Source organism: Agelaius phoeniceus, chromosome 3 (genome assembly GCF_051311805.1).
Source record: "Agelaius phoeniceus isolate bAgePho1 chromosome 3, bAgePho1.hap1, whole genome shotgun sequence".
NCBI classification, from domain to species: domain Eukaryota; kingdom Metazoa; phylum Chordata; class Aves; order Passeriformes; family Icteridae; genus Agelaius; species Agelaius phoeniceus.
This window is the reverse complement of record NC_135267.1, coordinates 88,977,668-88,994,672: the sequence shown is the minus strand read 5'-3', so window position 1 is coordinate 88,994,672 and position 17,005 is coordinate 88,977,668. Positions and strand designations below refer to the sequence as shown.

The 17,005-nt window shown below is 42.0% G+C and overlaps 1 long non-coding RNA gene across 1 annotated transcript in view; it reads left to right on the top strand.

Moving 5' to 3' along the window:
- The window catches only part of LOC143693732 (uncharacterized), a 55,568-nt gene that overhangs the window by 25,375 nt on the left and 13,188 nt on the right, over nucleotides 1-17,005 (top strand). The window contains exon 3 of the long non-coding RNA XR_013181674.1: nucleotides 11,664-11,783. This is a non-coding gene — a long non-coding RNA (uncharacterized LOC143693732). The remainder of the gene's footprint in view (nucleotides 1-11,663; nucleotides 11,784-17,005) is intronic.

Below are 17,005 nucleotides of genomic sequence, written 5' to 3'. Positions count from 1 at the left end.
CAGTATTTGCCAGCTTTAAGTGAAAATGAGCAATTATTCCTTACCCACTGGGTGAGATCTGTAACTGGCTTGAAGCATTATAATCCTGGTGAAGTCAAAGGAATCAGTCTGATTTATACCAGATGGTTATCTGAACCTCCAGGGGAAATGAAATCAGTATCACAGATTAAATTTACCATAATACAAGAAGACCTGTTTGCATTGCTAAGATTTCATCTGTGGTTCCTCAGAGATAAATTTTGTCCAAGTCTCCACTACCAATATTGTCACCTTCATGCTGCAGACTGTGCTTCAAACCAGCTTCAAACCAGCAATAAAATCCCAGGAGGTTTTTGCTGGAGCAATACTTTAGCCTTTGGGCCCAAGATTTGCACCAGTGTTTATATGACCCTGGATTTTAAGTACTTTGCTATCATTTGTTCATTGCGAGTGTTTGTGCCAGAAACAAATTTGAAAATCAGAATTAATCAAAATGAATGGGAAGATAATTGTTACAGTTGATTATTTTTTGGAGGGTAGATACAATAGTAAAGAAAAATAATTGGGCTTTGCCAAAGAAAGCTTAAATAACAGGGATAATTTGTTTTGACATGGCTAGGAACAAACTGTGAGGAAAGACTTCCTGAGGAACTGCATTTGCATAGGTGAGGAAACCTGCGGCTTGAAAAATGAAACCTGCGATTTATGAGCACAAAGGACTTCAAGTCAATATTTTGTTCCCCTCAGTTATTCAGTAATGACTTTGACAGTTCCTCTGAGTTTGAAGAGATGCAGGTTTTTGGGCTGGCAGGATGTAATGTACTAGCTGATTTCCAAAGCTGTCACTGATCTTTGATTTATATCTTCTATATTTTCATTTTTGGACTAGCTAGTACCATCAAACTCTTGCCTGCCTTGGCTCTGGACACAGCAGTCTCTTTCCAGGGTAATTCCAGGATGGTTTGTCCTACATCATCTCAAAGAGGCTGCAGTTCTCCTTCTGTCTTGCCCTGTTATGAGTGAGTTTTAAAACCAAAAAGGACATTAGAATTGTGTCCGAACCTTGTGCTGGGGCACACGTTGAGCTCCAAGCACTCTTCCTAAATTTACTTTAAATCTATGTTTTTAGCAGATGAGGCATCAAATTTGTATCACTCACTGTTGCTAATGGAGAGGATGGTCTTTGCCTGTTTGAGTAGCATGAGCATTTCTTTCTCTGTAGCATTCTGCCCTTTTTCTGGCTCTAATTTAGTTATTTACATACTTGAAATTATTTAAAATTATAAGCATGGTGGAAACTGTCTAGGATGTATAAATTGCTGTGAATTATTTCAAATTAGAGAAGAAAGTGAGGAATGATGACTCCTAGCTGTAGTATCAGCATGATCACCAATTTCATGGACAAATCCCTTCATAAACACAAAGTGCTGTACTGAGGCTTCCTTATTGCTTCCCCTCCAAGGAGCACAGTAAAATCCCTTTTAGCAAGGTCACAAGGAAGCATCCTTGTGGTTTCAGGCAGGTGCAAATCAAACTTGCCTGTCTTCCAGGTAGATCCTTGAGCAAAAAGAACTGACTAGCATAGGTAGCTATTTTGCTGACATAGAAAAGTGGGTGAATAGTTTTTAGGATGATTTTATTTAAAACATTTTGGAGCTGTGTTTGTTAAAGTCAATGACAACTTTTTGAAGCACACAGCACAAGACAGAAGGATTTGGGGACTTTTTGTCAATGCTGTTCCTGCAGTGCTGTGACTTCCTTAATCCTAGGGAATATCAGATCCAGCTGGCATAAATATCCTTCACCTTATTTTTTTCTGTTTTTTTTTTCTTTCCCGTTTCCTCATTTCTCTATACCACCAATATAGATTGTATAGATTGAATAATGAGATTTTGCTAGGGCAGGGTGTGAAGGGCAGCTCTACAGCCTTTGGGATTATTTAGCATGAAGCTGTTATCAGGATGTGTTTTTAAAGAAAAAGTGTTTTCCTCACAGGCCTGGTACATAAAGAATTTCTGGTTGCATCTGTAAGTTCCTGCAGGGACATGTTGATCCTTTGTCTAATGTTTGTTTTACCTGCTTCCCACTGGAGCATATTGCTAGTACATGAGTAGATTGCTGTCATATGGCCCCAGACAAGTTACTTCAGAGAGGAGTTCTATAGCTCCTTGAGAGGGAAATTGTATTTATTTTTTGCTAATAATATGTATATTTCTTGTAATTTGAGAGAGGTTACTTTATCTATGAAGCCACTGACAGAGGTACTATTTTTTCACCAGCCAAGTTTTTCCACTATATTAACAGTACCAAGGGAGCCAAATTTTCTCATTTTCACACTCTTTTCTTAGGTAAAGCACTTGCTCAAATGAAGACAATACTGATGTTAATCTAGACTAACTGGGAAATGTTTTCATAGTAACTAAAATGTTGAGAACTAGATAATAGAAATGCAATATTACTATGCCCATTTCTTCTTCCTTGCTTAAAAGCCAGCAAGAAGACTAAGATGAAGGAACACTGGGATGGGAAGCAGAAGTGGGTGTGAATGACTCTGGGTCTGTAGCACTAGCATAGATATTGGGTACAACTGACCTTTAGTTGTAAATACTCTCATAATTCCTGAAGCCCAAATGGGGTCATAACCCTGAATTTGGGAATGGCTGGACCAGTGCTCAGTGTCTGGGGAATGGAAGTGTCTCACTCCATCCTGGGTCAACTCTTCAAGTGACGTGAAGATGACCTGACAAAAGTCACTGGGGCTTTTTTGTCAGGATACTGACAGGGCTTGGAAACTTTTGCTGCTCTGCTCACAATGTTACAAACCATAACTGGCCTGAAAAAGCTGACAGTGTGGGTAAAGGTGCTGTTCCTGACACAGGCAGCCCTATCATTTTAGAAACTGATGCTCAACCCTGACTTATGCTCAAGAGCATTCTCTGGAGTGTGTAGGAAAACCAACTCTTTTCTTCATGTCACCACTCTTCCAGCTTGTGTTATGGTCTCACCCTGTTAAGGGCAGAGTGTTCCCAGAGGACTGGTATATTTGCCAAACCTCCAGAAGGTAACTCTAGCATGTGAAACAGCAGGAGTGACAAAAAGACAAGACATCCTCTATAAAATGCCTGTGAAGTCTCCAGTGGTGGCAAGGTGATTCTGGCTTACTACAAATGTAGTATTTTGTTATGCCACTTCCCTGCCTCCTGGCTACCCAGGTCCCATGGGAAGCCACAGCTGTCACAGGAGCTCCCTGAACACCTAGGCTGATCTTATTCTAAGAAACAAGGGGAGCAAAAGGGCTTGGGAAGGTGTGCATCCTCTGGGCTCAAGGCTTCTGAGATCAGGGAAAATTACACTAATGGCAGGAAGACTGAATATTAATGTGTTTCAGAGGGGCTATCTTGTACAATTATTTTCTTGCAGAAGCTCTGGTCTTATTTGGGCACTCTGCCCAATACTGTGTGCCAGTTAACCTAAGGTTTGCTTTTGATGGAGCATGCTTGCTTGTGTAAGTTCCACTACCTTTCTGCTCTAAATGGCTGGTTTCACAAAGGAAACCTTTTTAAGCATTAATAACATTTCTTGTGATGAGCTCAACAAATGGAGGAGTCCCTTAAATATCTGTCTTAATGTCCTGCAGCAACGAGGGCATGACTTTGGGAGTTATTTAAAGTAATACACTTTTAATTGCATCCTCTAGCTGGGATCTTCAGCACAATTCCTTTCAAGGTGACCTTTGCACAGTCGTGTGTTGTCTGGACAAGCCATGTTGTCACTGTTAATAAGGGCACTCACTGGAAAAATAGTATCACCCATGTTAGGTCTGCTGGCATCCTATGAAAATGCAGTGGCTGGGTAGGTGTCAGTATAACTGCAACGAGACTCTCCTCCCATGGAAGGCAGTGGTAAAAGTCCTACAGTGCTTAAATTAGCCAGGGCTTCCTTGCTTAGGCTTTCACTGGGGGCATGAGATGAGCAGCACTAGGGGAGCCACAGTTCTACTGTCACAGACATATTTTCTGAAAAATACTTTTGCTAGGATTTTTTCTCCTGAGAAGCTGAGAAGCCTCAGAGAAAAAGAAAAACAATAATTATCTACTGCTGTGGAATGCATCAGGTGCATCTTTGATTGGTCTCATGTGGATTGTTTGTACTTGATGACCAATTACAGTCCAGCTGTCTCAGACTCTCTGGTCAGTTTTATTATCATTCCATTCCTTTCTTTGCTAGTCTTCTGATGAAATCCTCTCTTCTTTCTTTAGTATAGTTTTAATATATCACTTTCTTTTAATAGAATACATATCATAAAATAATAAATCAGCCTTCTGAAACATGGAATCAAGACTCTCATCTCTTCCCTTGTCCTGGGACCCCTGCGAACCATGCCAGTTTTACCCTTGTGTCATGCAGTTTAAATACTGTGCTTGTCACTGCCCTCTTTGACCAGAAAGTCAGGGACAAAGTTCCTCAGTGTAAAATGAATATGTTTGTTGCTTCAGAGTCTATCACACAGTCTTAAAGATTGATATGGAGGCAGAGCCAGTCTTCTCTCTTAACTGATTTTACATACCAAAACTGCCTCAAGGCTGGTATGTGCCAGGTAGGGGGCCTGCTTTTCCTCAGCTGCTGGTTTTGGCCAATGATTTAGCTCTATGTAAGGCAAGTGGTTGTGGAGAGATAACTGAGTCAGAATAGTACTTTTCCATGCTTTGCAGTCCCATTGACAGAAAAAAAAACAGTCAGTTTTAGGAAAAGTTTTTGACCGATAGATTTCTGGCTCTTGTCTGAACTTGGCTGCAAGTTGATAGCTGCTTCAGGAGCTGCTGTGATTATAGTTCTGTTCCTGTTGACAGTCGTGCACCTTGTAACCTCTGCAGCTGGCAGCATTGGTGGCAGGCACAGCAGAGATGTCCAGGACTGAAGGAGGAGGAAAAATAAACAGCACACTCAGAACAGGATGTGACTGTCCTGCTTCTATGATTCATGTTCTGAGCAGCATCTCTTGGACCAGTACAGCCCAGTGACCAGGTCCTTGGCCCACTGGTTTCACTTTGAGGTCCAGGAGACTTTCTGATATTAGTGTTATTTACAAGGTAGCTGCTTTTGGCCTGTTTTTTCAGGAACTCCTGCTCTTGGCTTTCTTGTGAGGTGAAAATTTCTGCTTCAGCAAGGGCTCTCAAAGAGGCTTTGTAGTCCTGCAGCATTACCTGGGGTTTTGAATGTAAGAGTCATTTAAAATTAGAGGCTGCCTCATCTTACAGCTTTTCCTGTAGAGCTGGTCCGTGCATTCAGGAGGGAGAAATGTGGTGAGGTTTCTGGTGAAATCACCCAGTGTCCACTTCCATACAGTGCCAAGGTCTCCCTCCTCCCATTCTGTCTTCTGCTCCAGCTTTAGCATTTTCTGGCTGCTGAATAGTTACAGAGCTTTGTCAGGGAGGTTTTGGGATGGCAGATCTCTGAGGGCAATGAGCTCCCCTCTTGGCCATTGCCACCTCTTGTTTTCCTGTCCACCATCTGAGTCCTTCTAAGTAGATTTTGGTTCTTCTGAACAACCAGAAAGTTTTCAGCTGCTGCTACACAAACTTGACTGCCATTTTCATGTGCTTCCTTAGTTACCATCCTTATTTGCAACCCAGAGGATGAAGGAGGAAAGTAGAAGATAGTTATTTGTAAGGGATGCAAGAGGAAAATGAGTTTTTATGGTGTACTCACAGTGTCAAAACCCTCTAACATTTTCTGATGAGTAACTATCCAAACACAAGCTATGAAAACATACAGATGTCTTTTCCTCTGCTCTCTTCAACCTGTAAAATTGAGAATTCATCCATTTCCCTGAAAATAAATAATTTTATGGCAATTTTTCTCATTGTTTGCACACCTCCTTTTGGAAAGACCAAGTCCTTATGACTCCCAAGAGGCTCTGCTGCACCTGACAACAGTTATAGTCTGTTTCCTTTTCCACAGCTAGGTTTAGCTCTTGATTTTCCTTCATCTAATCTCCCAGGCAGATCTCACAAGTAGTTCAGATGTTTGTGTTTTCTTCCTCCCTGTGTCATGAAATTTGTAGAAATGAAGTGCAAGATTTTATATCAGATTGGTGTGACAAATATCAAAAGATAAAGGAAAACCAAAAATCCTCTCTGAAGTTTCCATGCCATTGAAATACTCATAGCAGAAGGTGCCTTTGCTGAGATGGAATTTATCAATCATCATGGAAACCTCTGCCAGGACTTGAATTTTTCACATATGTCATGTGAGCTCCTTTTCCAGAGTCCCATGTCACTAACTTAGCTGCTGACCTGTATTTATGTCATTGCAGTGTCTGTGTGCATTGAAGATCTGCAAATAACCAACAGGACAGGCCTGCCTTCAGATTTTCACAATGGAAATACATGGCTGGGAAGCAGTCAAGGAAATGAACGGCTGTGGAAAGGCTGAATTGTCAGTAACAGAGCCAGAGTGAGCAAGGGAGGAGAAGTAAAAGCTGTTGACTGTCAGTCACAGGCTGACCTTGACATCTGTCTGTTCCTTTCCCATAGACAATGTTTTGCAGGAGAAGCAGCAGAGAGACAGCTTTGAGGAATGTTGCTTTGAGGGCTGCGAGCTAGCACATTGGATGTGAATGTAGATGCTGGTGTATGGAAGGAGGAGATGATAGCTTTCTTCTGGGTCATTTGTCAGGGTGCTAACCCAAACCAGTAAGACTGCAAGGGTGAATCTCAGTCTCTGTAGGGCTGTAGGGTCTGTCCATACCCCTGGGGAAGGCTAGGGACCCTGTACAGTGATTGAATCTGCAAAACCAAATAAGGGGAAAATTTTAGAGTTACAAAATGTACGAGACCTCCTCAGCATGATCACACTGTATGAGTTGAGAGAGAAAAAAAAGCCTGCCTGGAACAGAGCAGCAGATAAAAAAAGATCTGAACTCTCCCAACAGTATCCTATCTCAGATAATCTTTTTATATTACATTGATTTCCTTAGGCAGAAGATTTAAATGAATTGTAGTGATTTTAGTTTCTGCTGTCCTTGCATATTTCTGCAATTATCTGCATGGTCTCTTAGTTGCCCTGCTACCATCACAGAGCTGAAAAATTTAATAATGGTTCAACCAAAACCTGCTCATTCTGTATTTGTGTCTGATATGTCAGTATCCCATGGAATGGGCACCTCTGATATTTAGATGGAATTAATTTCATACTCCTATCCAAACAAGATCAGCTCACCACTTATCAAAGACATTCCAAGGTGAATTTTAGATGGAACTTGTAGTGGCTTTTTCCTTCAGGTAAATTCTACTTTATTTGGACAAGTCTCTCTAATTCCCTAGATGACTTGAGTGTGTCATCTAGTAGTGTCCTAAAGGCTGTGTGGAATTACTGAAGAAAAATGTATCTGATCTGGGATCAGGGTGTTACAAATCTAAGGCAGCATTCAGACAAATCATCCTAGCTACATCCTAGCTACAGGCTAGGCTGAAAGGATAACTCAGGAACTTTAATCCCAAAATTAGAGATTGAGAAAAGGAGTATTTTTATTAATTTTTAGGTGTTATGAGGGCATACCTTTTTAGCTTGTATCCCTCAAAAGAAGAGGTATCACAATCTGCACTAATGCTACAAACAGCCCTAAGAGCTGTATTGCTGGAGGGCTTCTTCAGGTTAGCATGTCTGCAAGTCACTGCATTGTGCTGCTTGGATTTACTTTGCCTGGTCCCAGCACACAAAGGGTGGCCCAACTCAGCTGGCTGCAGGACCTCAGTCACATGAGATGCTCTGATACTTTCTCACCAAGAGTTTCTACTCTCTATTAACTGGCACTCCAAACTGATTGAATCTAATGAGAGTTTTTCCACTGACATCATGACTTTGATTTATTCCCTTAGTACATAACACATTGTTTCAAATGCGAGTCTTAATATCCTTATTCAGTCTGCAGCTCTTCCAAGTTAAATACAAATAAACAGAGAGAAGGAAAAAATCCACAAGACAAGTTTAAGAGATTGCTCTGTGTCTGCTAGAGGCAACCCTTGACTAATGTGAAGAAGCAGTAGGAAAGGATGTCGTTGGCCTAGGAATTCAGAGTCTGAGGGACTATTTCCAGACAGAATGTTGCACAGCTGAGTTATTTTCTATCAGAAATGGCAACTAAACCTCTCATGCAATAGTTAGACCAGTAAGAATGCTAATGGAATAAAAACCTTGTATGTTTATGTTAATTAAATCTGTCAGCCACAGTATTTTTCTTCTATTTTTAGTGTGGTTTTCTGAAGAAATGTGGCTTATACAGTTGCTATGGCTGTCTGTCCATCTGTTGGTCCCCCCCCCCCAGCTCCTCCACATAACTTTTCAAACTGTCAGCAAATTTCAGCCAATCTAGAAAGAAAGAAAAACCTCTCAAAGACATTACCATTTTTATGATTTTCATGAAGTCTGGTGGAAATTTTCCAAAAGCTTGATTAATGCCCCCTCAAGGTAAAGCCGTGGTCATTCAGCCATTGTCCTTCCATTTTGTGGGAGCCAAAGATGTCACTGGAGACAAGTAACTACAGGGTGTCAGACAGGAAAGAGAAATAGGTGAGACCACCAGGGTGAATGGGTGACAGTAGTAAGGGAGGGATGCCTATAAGGTATCATTCACTGTCAGTTTTTCAGGGACATGACTATTTTGGAAGGATGAGTAAACATCAGAAAACTTGAGAATATTGTCAGTGAGGGGTGCAGAGTAAACCCAAATGTGTAACAGGGCGGTAGGAAGCTGGTTTCAGCAGTTTTGTGGGGTTATGTAACAAATCCATAGGAAGCTGAGTTTCATTAGCTCAACTGCTGACAGAAAAACTTGTCTTAGTGAACTTTTTGTTGGCAAGGTTAGACAAGGGAATGACTGAAGTTATTCAGAAAATATGTTCTCATGATTTCTTTGGGGCTGTGCAATTGCACTGATAGAGATAGCAACTCCTTTTAATGATAAATTATGGCCAGAAAGTATGACTACCCTCAGCTGCTGCCTTCCTGGCAGCACCCACTGGCTTTCCTTGATCCCAGGACTTTCTTCTACTCAAAAGGACAATTGTCTTGCTGTGCCACAAAGGTGGAGCTGCAGTGATTAAATGGATTCTTTGTGAGCAGCTCCTTGGACGATGTGAGGAGGACCCTGCTTTAGAACTCTGGGGAAGCTTGTGTTGCTTGGATGGCAATCAGCATGCCTTGGTGGATGAAGCACTGGCTGGCTGTGCATGGTTAAGGAGCTCCAAGAGTCAATTCAGTCCAGACAGTAAACAATGAATTGCTGACACTTTCAGCTCTGCAAGAGCTCAGAAATACCAGCGTACACATCTGAGTCGTATCAGTGGAAGCACACAAGGATTACATTCTTTTGGTGATGGCTGCATTTTTATGTGAGTAATCTGATGGGAGCCTGATGGTGTCCAACACATCCATTCTTGCCTTGTGGTTCTTTTGCCATCTCAAATGTTGTTAGCTTTAGTGACACAATTATCCTTTATATATTCAGTTACACATGTGGGCTGCATCCTGTCCGTCCCCCCCTGCAACCCTTTTTTTTTTTTTTATTATAATTAGTTTCCCTGAGAGGCAGCAGCTTTAATGCTTGGGTAGTTTTCTGAGAAGCTGGGACTGAAAGAAGCTTTTGGGAAATGACAATTATATGTCCATGGCTTTTATTTGGTATGCTTTATTTCAGTCTTTGTCGTGGCTGAAAGCTCTTGTTGACTGGCAGAAGCTGCATTGAATCAGTGAAATCAGGCAATTTGGGTGTCATGCCCCCCCCAGTCATGCAAAGGACTTGTATATTGACGGACAGTAAAATGCAATTTTTTGCTGAATTTATACAAATTATTGGTGCAAAAAAATTTAATACTCCTTTCCCCCTATTCTCCAGGTCATTGATTGAATCCACATGAATTTTTGCTGAACTTTTATAGAAGTTTATATACTATGAACAGAAAATTTCATAATGTTTGTACCGAGATGTGACGATTTAATCAGTGTATCTTGGCAAGCAGAAAAAAAATTACTAGTGGCTTGGAAATGACCTTGAAATCTTCTTTTATATTCCCCTTTCTGTTGTCAGCCCAAGGTGACCCATGTCTGTCTTGGGGATCTTGCGTTACCCCATAAAATCCACTCCAGGACTACCTACATGGATGCATAAGGACTCTGCAGCAGGTTTAAATAGTAGGAAAAGAAAATATCTGTAGAAACTTGTCAGAGATCATATAAGCTGTTATCTTTTGAAGCTTGATATTTGCAGTTAGCTGCCCTTTTGTGGTGTCTTGGTTTCATGGCATCATTGGGAAAAAACAAAAGAGAGCAATTTTCACGGTTTGTGAAGCTCCAGTGGGGATGCACTGAAGTGAGGGCTCCCAGCACCAAGGGAAAACCTGTGGGTTTACCTCTAGTTTATGGTGCCTTTTTGCACAACAAATCCAAAGAAGAAGTTTTAAGAGCATATGAGAGGTCTTGTATGCTCTGCCTGAGTGGAAAGTTTTATTATTATACCGGGATGATTAAGAGAAGCATTTTATTTCCAAGACAGAATGGGGACACATCTCCCTCCATCTTCTCAGAGTGCAGGGAGCAGCACTGACTCCTGCTACACTGACTAAGGCAGCTTCCCTCCTTCCCTCCCTCCTGTGGGACAGGCTGCTTGCTTGCCCACTGTGCTCCTTGCAAGAGATACAGTGGGGATAATGTGAGGTGGTGCTTCTCCAGTGTGGGACCCCTAGGGAAAGTCAAGCACTGCCCCTACTCTGCTCCTCTCACTTATGTCTCTGCCTGGCCCTGGCTGCTGAGGAGCAGCAAAGGGCCCCTGTGGGCCAGCATATTACTTGAATGAACAGGGGGAGCAATCAGTACTTCTTGTAAGTTGTTTCACCCCTCCGGTTAAGCTCAGCTTCAAGTCAGGGCAAAGCCAGGATTTCCATCACTTCTGGGAGCAAATATTTCTCTCCAAGAAAGCCCATAGCAGCTAAAATGAAAAAAAAAAAAAAAAAGCCCTTGTAGGGCCCTTGTAGGTTAACCTCTGGCTCTTGCTTTTACTTTTTCTTTTTTTTTTCTTTTTTTTAGCTATTTTTGGGAATGATGTTTCTATGCTAGTTTTACCTGTCTCTTGTGAAGGGTTTCCAATCCCTTATTTTAAATGAAGTAGTATTCCCAGATGAAAAGAATAATCTACTGGCAAAGTCAATGATATCATTTGTTTATATAGATTCTGTGCTACTAGAAGGTGGGGGTGGGGAGAGAAGAAAATTCCTTCACCATCTTGTACTTTTTACTTGTCAAGTTGTATATGCTGTCAGTGAAGCTGTGTTCTGGAATGGTCAGGGATGATGTGGCCCCAAAGGCTGTTGGTAGGGAAGGGGAGTCAGGGTATCTGCACTCTGGCTTGAAGGAGTGTACTACATGGTTCTCATTTTCTGCAGGCATGATTAAAATTAAAGGAAAAAAATAATCTGGGCTCTAGCAGTGGGAACCACATGGATGTAAACTGAATGCAACACTGATTTTATTTTTTGCCTCTATGTCACCACTTCCTGTGACCTGAAGGACAGATTTGTCTCAGAGTTTTCTACAGCACAGGCAAAGACATTAATTACCCTTTTCAGAAATAATGGAAGAAAAGTACCATATTCAGTGTTTCACGATATACTTTCTGTGTTTTACTTTAGGTGAGTCTAACAGCTTTCCAAAATCCCAGATCTGTTGGAGATTTTATCCATTCCTTCCTTGGAAGTTGAGGATCCCAAGTATTTTCCCAAATTGATTGATGTCACCTCTCATAAAGCCAGGTAAGGCACAGGCACAGACCATGAGGAAAGCACAAATGACCCTGTGTGCATTTATATATGTTATATGACCCTGTTTGGTCATGAGATTCATTGATGCCAGCTTCCTCCCCAGTCAGGAGACTCCATACATTCATGTGCACGGCCAGAAACATTTCTGTTGTGTCATTAAACACACATCATCTGTCTCTGTGTTTCCTGAGGATGGATTCTCCTAAGGGCCCAAAAGCCCTGCCAGCTGGAGGGTGCCTTGGGGGTGTATCATGGCACTGCAGAGGGTATTTCCATTAGCTGTCCATGCCTCAATAGCTCACAGTCCCTTCTTATGTGTGTGGACTCTTGCTCTATTCACATTCCCTGCATTTTCCCCTTCACACAGCATGCAGGTATCAGCAGGCATCAATCAGCCTGGTGCTAATTGCCTCCTTGCACCGGCTGTGCTGCAGCTCTCCACCAGCAGAGGCAGAAAGCCTCAGCCTGGAAAGGCAGGCACTTCACATGGTGCCTTAACATGAGGTTACCAGGATGAACAGGCTCGAGTTTCACTTCCAAGGAACTGAGTTCAAATTTTAGTTGCAGAGGGAGTTATGTTTAAAGATCTCTTAAGCCCTTGGGAAACTTTCCAGTTTCTGGGGTTATCAGTGCTTAATCATACCCTCAGCCCAGTGCAGGGTTCTCTCTCAAGTTCTCTCTCAAGATGGGGCTTGTTCAGGAACTTTTATGGAGTTTTTGTTTGCATGCTTGCTTTTTAAGTGGGACTCTTTCGCAATTTAATTTGTTTGTTAAAGGTATCTGCTTTCAGAAGATTGCTGAGAGTTTTTTATGTAGAGAAATTTAAACATCCTTCCTCCTCATTAAAAGATACATGACACCAGAAAATGTAACTGGGAGAGGGAGCAAGAAGCACAGAGAAGAATGGGGAACATGTTGGTATAAGACACAGTTGACATATGACATTCAGAGGAATTTTTAAATTGACATTCTTTGGACTTTGCTTATTACATGAGTATTACATTTAGCTAGTGCAACGAAGGATGGAAATATCTGGTGCTGTAGGCCAGAGCTGGTATAGCCATCTTTTTTGCTTGTTTTTGCCTATCTCCCATACTCAGAGGTATAGTTATGCTTTTGAAAGAGGAGTTCATCCAGAAATGTAAGGTATGACAAAGGCATCAGCCCCTTCCTGCACCTTGACCTGTAAGTTCTGGACTCAACAGTTCTCTATTTATGACGCAACAGGAACATATTTTGTTCTGCTCTAGTAGCAGCACTCAATTGAATGTTACTGGCTTGCTGGGAAATTAGATGATTTGTCTAAAGCTCTAGGCAAGGGACACTTTTTTAAAGGAAGAGTAGAGTGTTCAAGTGATGCCAACATTTAGAGTGTTCAAGTGATGCCAACATTTGCAATCTGTAAATTACAGATGAGGTGCACTGAGCAAACAGTGTGTTATCTCTCCGAATTTCTGTTCAATTTCTGCACATTTTGGCAACTTCTTTAAAGAAGGCAAGAGCTGGACTGTCAGCACTGATTCCAGTTTTGCAGTGTTATGGCTTTCTATTTATAGTGGTCATGAAAGAGGTCCTGAAGGCAGCATTTCTTGTCAGTGAATTAAAGATTCCCTCATATCTGCAGTGTTTGCTTTAATTTGAATATTTGTAATGGTGAATGAAAAATAGTCTGAGAAAGAGGGAGTAAACAAAGTGTTTCGGGTCTCATCAGCTTACTTGCCTCTTCTTATTAGTGGCCAAAATTAGAGCCCTGTTTGAGTGGCTACCATGCTCTGTGGATGCTAAAGTGGGAAGCTGCTCATTGCTGAGGGGATGTCACTTTGGTTATCTTACAGCCTTGCATGTTAATGTGGAGACTCTGGCCTGTCTTGTTTATAGCAAATATATATGATCAAATATAAAGCACCTACCTCAAATCTGAGGTGGCTTCCTGATGTCACTCCTAAGTGGAGCAGGAGATAGACCCAGCTAGAAAGAAGCAGTGCGGGGCTCTGGCTGTGCTCCAGCTGCAGAGCTGCCCACTGCTCTCTGGTGCAGGAGCTGTGTTCCTGCCAACCAGCCAAACTCAAGTCACTTAATAAGCATCATAGGCTTCTCCTATTTAGTTGCCAATGTATACCTTTGGGCAACATTCACACTCTCCAGTGCCTGCTAATTAATTTGTTTTCTTACACTTTCCTGGGATTTGGATTGGCACCAAAGCCCCAAAGGGAAGATTCTAGCTGTCAAAAAGTGAATATTTATAATGAGTGTAAGGTGTAGATGGAAACCACACAGTTGTCATACAGCAGCTATGACATAAAAGATGCTATTTCTTCCATGCTGTTTCCCATAAGGGAAAGAGATATTTTGGGAGGGCAGAAGATGTGATTACAGAAGACAGCTACATGGAAGCTGTCACTGAATGCTCCGCATGCTGAAATAGAGTAGTGTGCAGGAACAAGGCTGTGAGAAATATTTTAATAAATATTAAGTCCATGAATGACTAACAAAAATGTGTAAGTATTGATTAAACATGGCTGGCTAGCCTATGTCACATTGTCCAGTTGAGGAACACAAGATTCAGAGTGGGAAGGTGAGGTTTTCCTCCTGGACCTGAAACTACTGTTCTCTAAGGCCTCAGTTTGTATTTTCCTCTGATTTCATACCCTTCATACCAGCAACAAGTGCCTCAGCTTCCTCATTTCATGAATGCTGCTGTTTGCTAACATAATCCCAGACCACTGATTATAAGCTATATATAGGACCCAGGATTGAATATTATGGAAGTGTGAGATATTAATTAACCATCATTGTTTTTAGGCTCCTTGTCCTTTGCTGAGTGATAGCAGACTTTGCAGCCCTGTGGGAGCCCTGTATAGAGACCAAGATTCCCTTTCTGTGTCTGGGACTTCTCCCATCAGCCTCAGAGCCCTGGTGCTCAGGGCTTGCCTGCCTGCTGTGATGCCACCCCTGCTCCCAGGCCCTGCACCCTCACACCTAGTGCTAGGATCCCACGGGCAGTGTCAGCCTGTGTCAGCCTTATTGATTAACTATAGGGCAGCACCTCTTCAAATCTGGAATTTATCTTCATGCAGTCTGATGACCATACAGAGTAATTCTAGCATCTTTCTCCATAATGGTACCACATCATGGGTCTGTATATCAAGGCACCCTTTGTGCTCCCTGTTGTCAGCAGATAAAATAAGCTCTACCCAGTTGCTCTTGCAACATCCTGTTTTCCTCATGATGCTTCAGAGAATCTCTGATATCTTCAGAAGTGCCCTTGAAATGGTTTAAGAGAAGTAAATAAATCTGTTTTAAATACACTGTACTACTGAAGATGAACTGAATGATGAAACAAAAGACAAAAGTGTGCAGGTGACTAGTAAATGGACAAGGACATAAAATAGGAGGCTGATGTACAGCTCATTTGGCACCTGCAAGTCCTCTGTGTTGAGTGCAAACCCTTGTGAGGCAGGAACCAACACCTCAAGCCTCCTTGCAACGAGTGGAGTTGCAGGGAGGTGGTGGCAGTCATTTGTGTGACTGATTTTTCCTGTCCCCACAGTGTAACTGCAGAAATACCAAGCTGTAGTCTCTGGGCCTGCACTGGAAACACAGATACAGCCCTTCCCTGGGATGCAGTGGGAGGTGTGGGGGCTGCCTCCTGCTCCGTTTTAGCAAGAGAACATCTCTACAGCTCCCCATACCACCTTCTGTAGAATGACAACCAACATATGACTTGGGATTGAAATCCTTGCAGCTGATGGAAAAACAATTAAGTCTCATTAAAATTCTACGTAGAGAGCCAAGAAAAGGAAGATAATGTCAGAGGAAAGGTGATACGTAGGACAGTACAGAGAATTCTCTTAAGTTAAGCCTGTCATTAGGCAGGAGCACAGAAGGTGCTAATTGTACAGTGCATTTCATTCATCCCACAAAGAATAATTAACACTTTCCCTTCCGCCTGCACTGAAAGAAATGGATTCAGTACATATGCTCTCTTGTTAAGGCAGGAGTTGTCATATTCTGGGTCCTTATGTGCAGAAGAATTTTACTGCTGAGTTTCTTCACCTGCTGACTGTTGAAAAGGAAACATTACTAATCATGTGAGAGAATGCTGATTTCATTAATGTCTTTGTGTGTTTTCATCTCTTGCTGTTACAGAAATTATTGACCCAAGAACAAGCATCAGAACTGGCTTTCAGGTAAACACAGGATTAAATATTACCCTAAATAGGGAAGAGCTGACCAGAGATTGCTCCTACCCTGGAAATCTGCATAGATGTACTGGAAGGGATGGAGAACAGTGCAAACAAGGCTTCTTGGGCCCGTGTGGGCTTCCAGCAGCCTAGAAGTTTGCTGGGGATTTTTTATTAAGATTTATTTCCAGACTGATTCAGTTATTGACAGAGAAACCAAAACTCTTACAATGTGTAGACTGACTTGGTACCCTGAACACTCCCAGTCCTGAGCAGTGTTGTTGTGACAGAGTGACAACAAAGCAAGTTTGGCCCCACCAGGTCTAGTTTGAGTGTTTGCACACAGCTTCACTTTGAAGTTTCCACTTGAGCCTTCCACACTCCTCATGAAAATGAACTACAAGTGATAGTCTTCACTTCCTTTTGAACTTGAGAAGATGTCATTGCATCTTACTACCCAGCTGATGCTGTACTCCAGTGGTGACTATGCTCCAAGGCTGGGGAGAAGCGATCAATGTCTGTGTAGTCCTTCTATTTCACAGAAATAATTCAGATTGACTAGTCAAAGATTACAAAACAATCTGATATTTTTGGCTGCAAATTCTACAGAGAAAAATAAGATACTCTACACACTCTGATACTTTTGCCAGAGTCTCTGCAAGAGAAGGTTTGTGTGTACAAGCTCATGTACTTCATGTTAACTGAAATTCTTCATCCCAATTCCTGCCAGAGACAGCTCAAAGAACCATGGGTTGGTCTCTCTGTGACTACATAGCCATTATTTGGACTTCAACCAGTCTATTTTCATTCATAGACTGCTCACCATCCATCTGTGAAGCTTATTTTCCTCTGAATGCACCAGGAAGTAAAAAGGCAATTAAATGTGATAATCGGGAAGGGGGAGGTAGGGAAGGAGGTGCCTTTGGTTCTTTGCTGAAAGTTAAAGTGGATGTAGTTTCTGGTGGTAGAATATTGGTAGGCCTAGAGGGATGTCTGTGAGGCGTGAGCAGTGAGGTGTTCAGGGGTGAA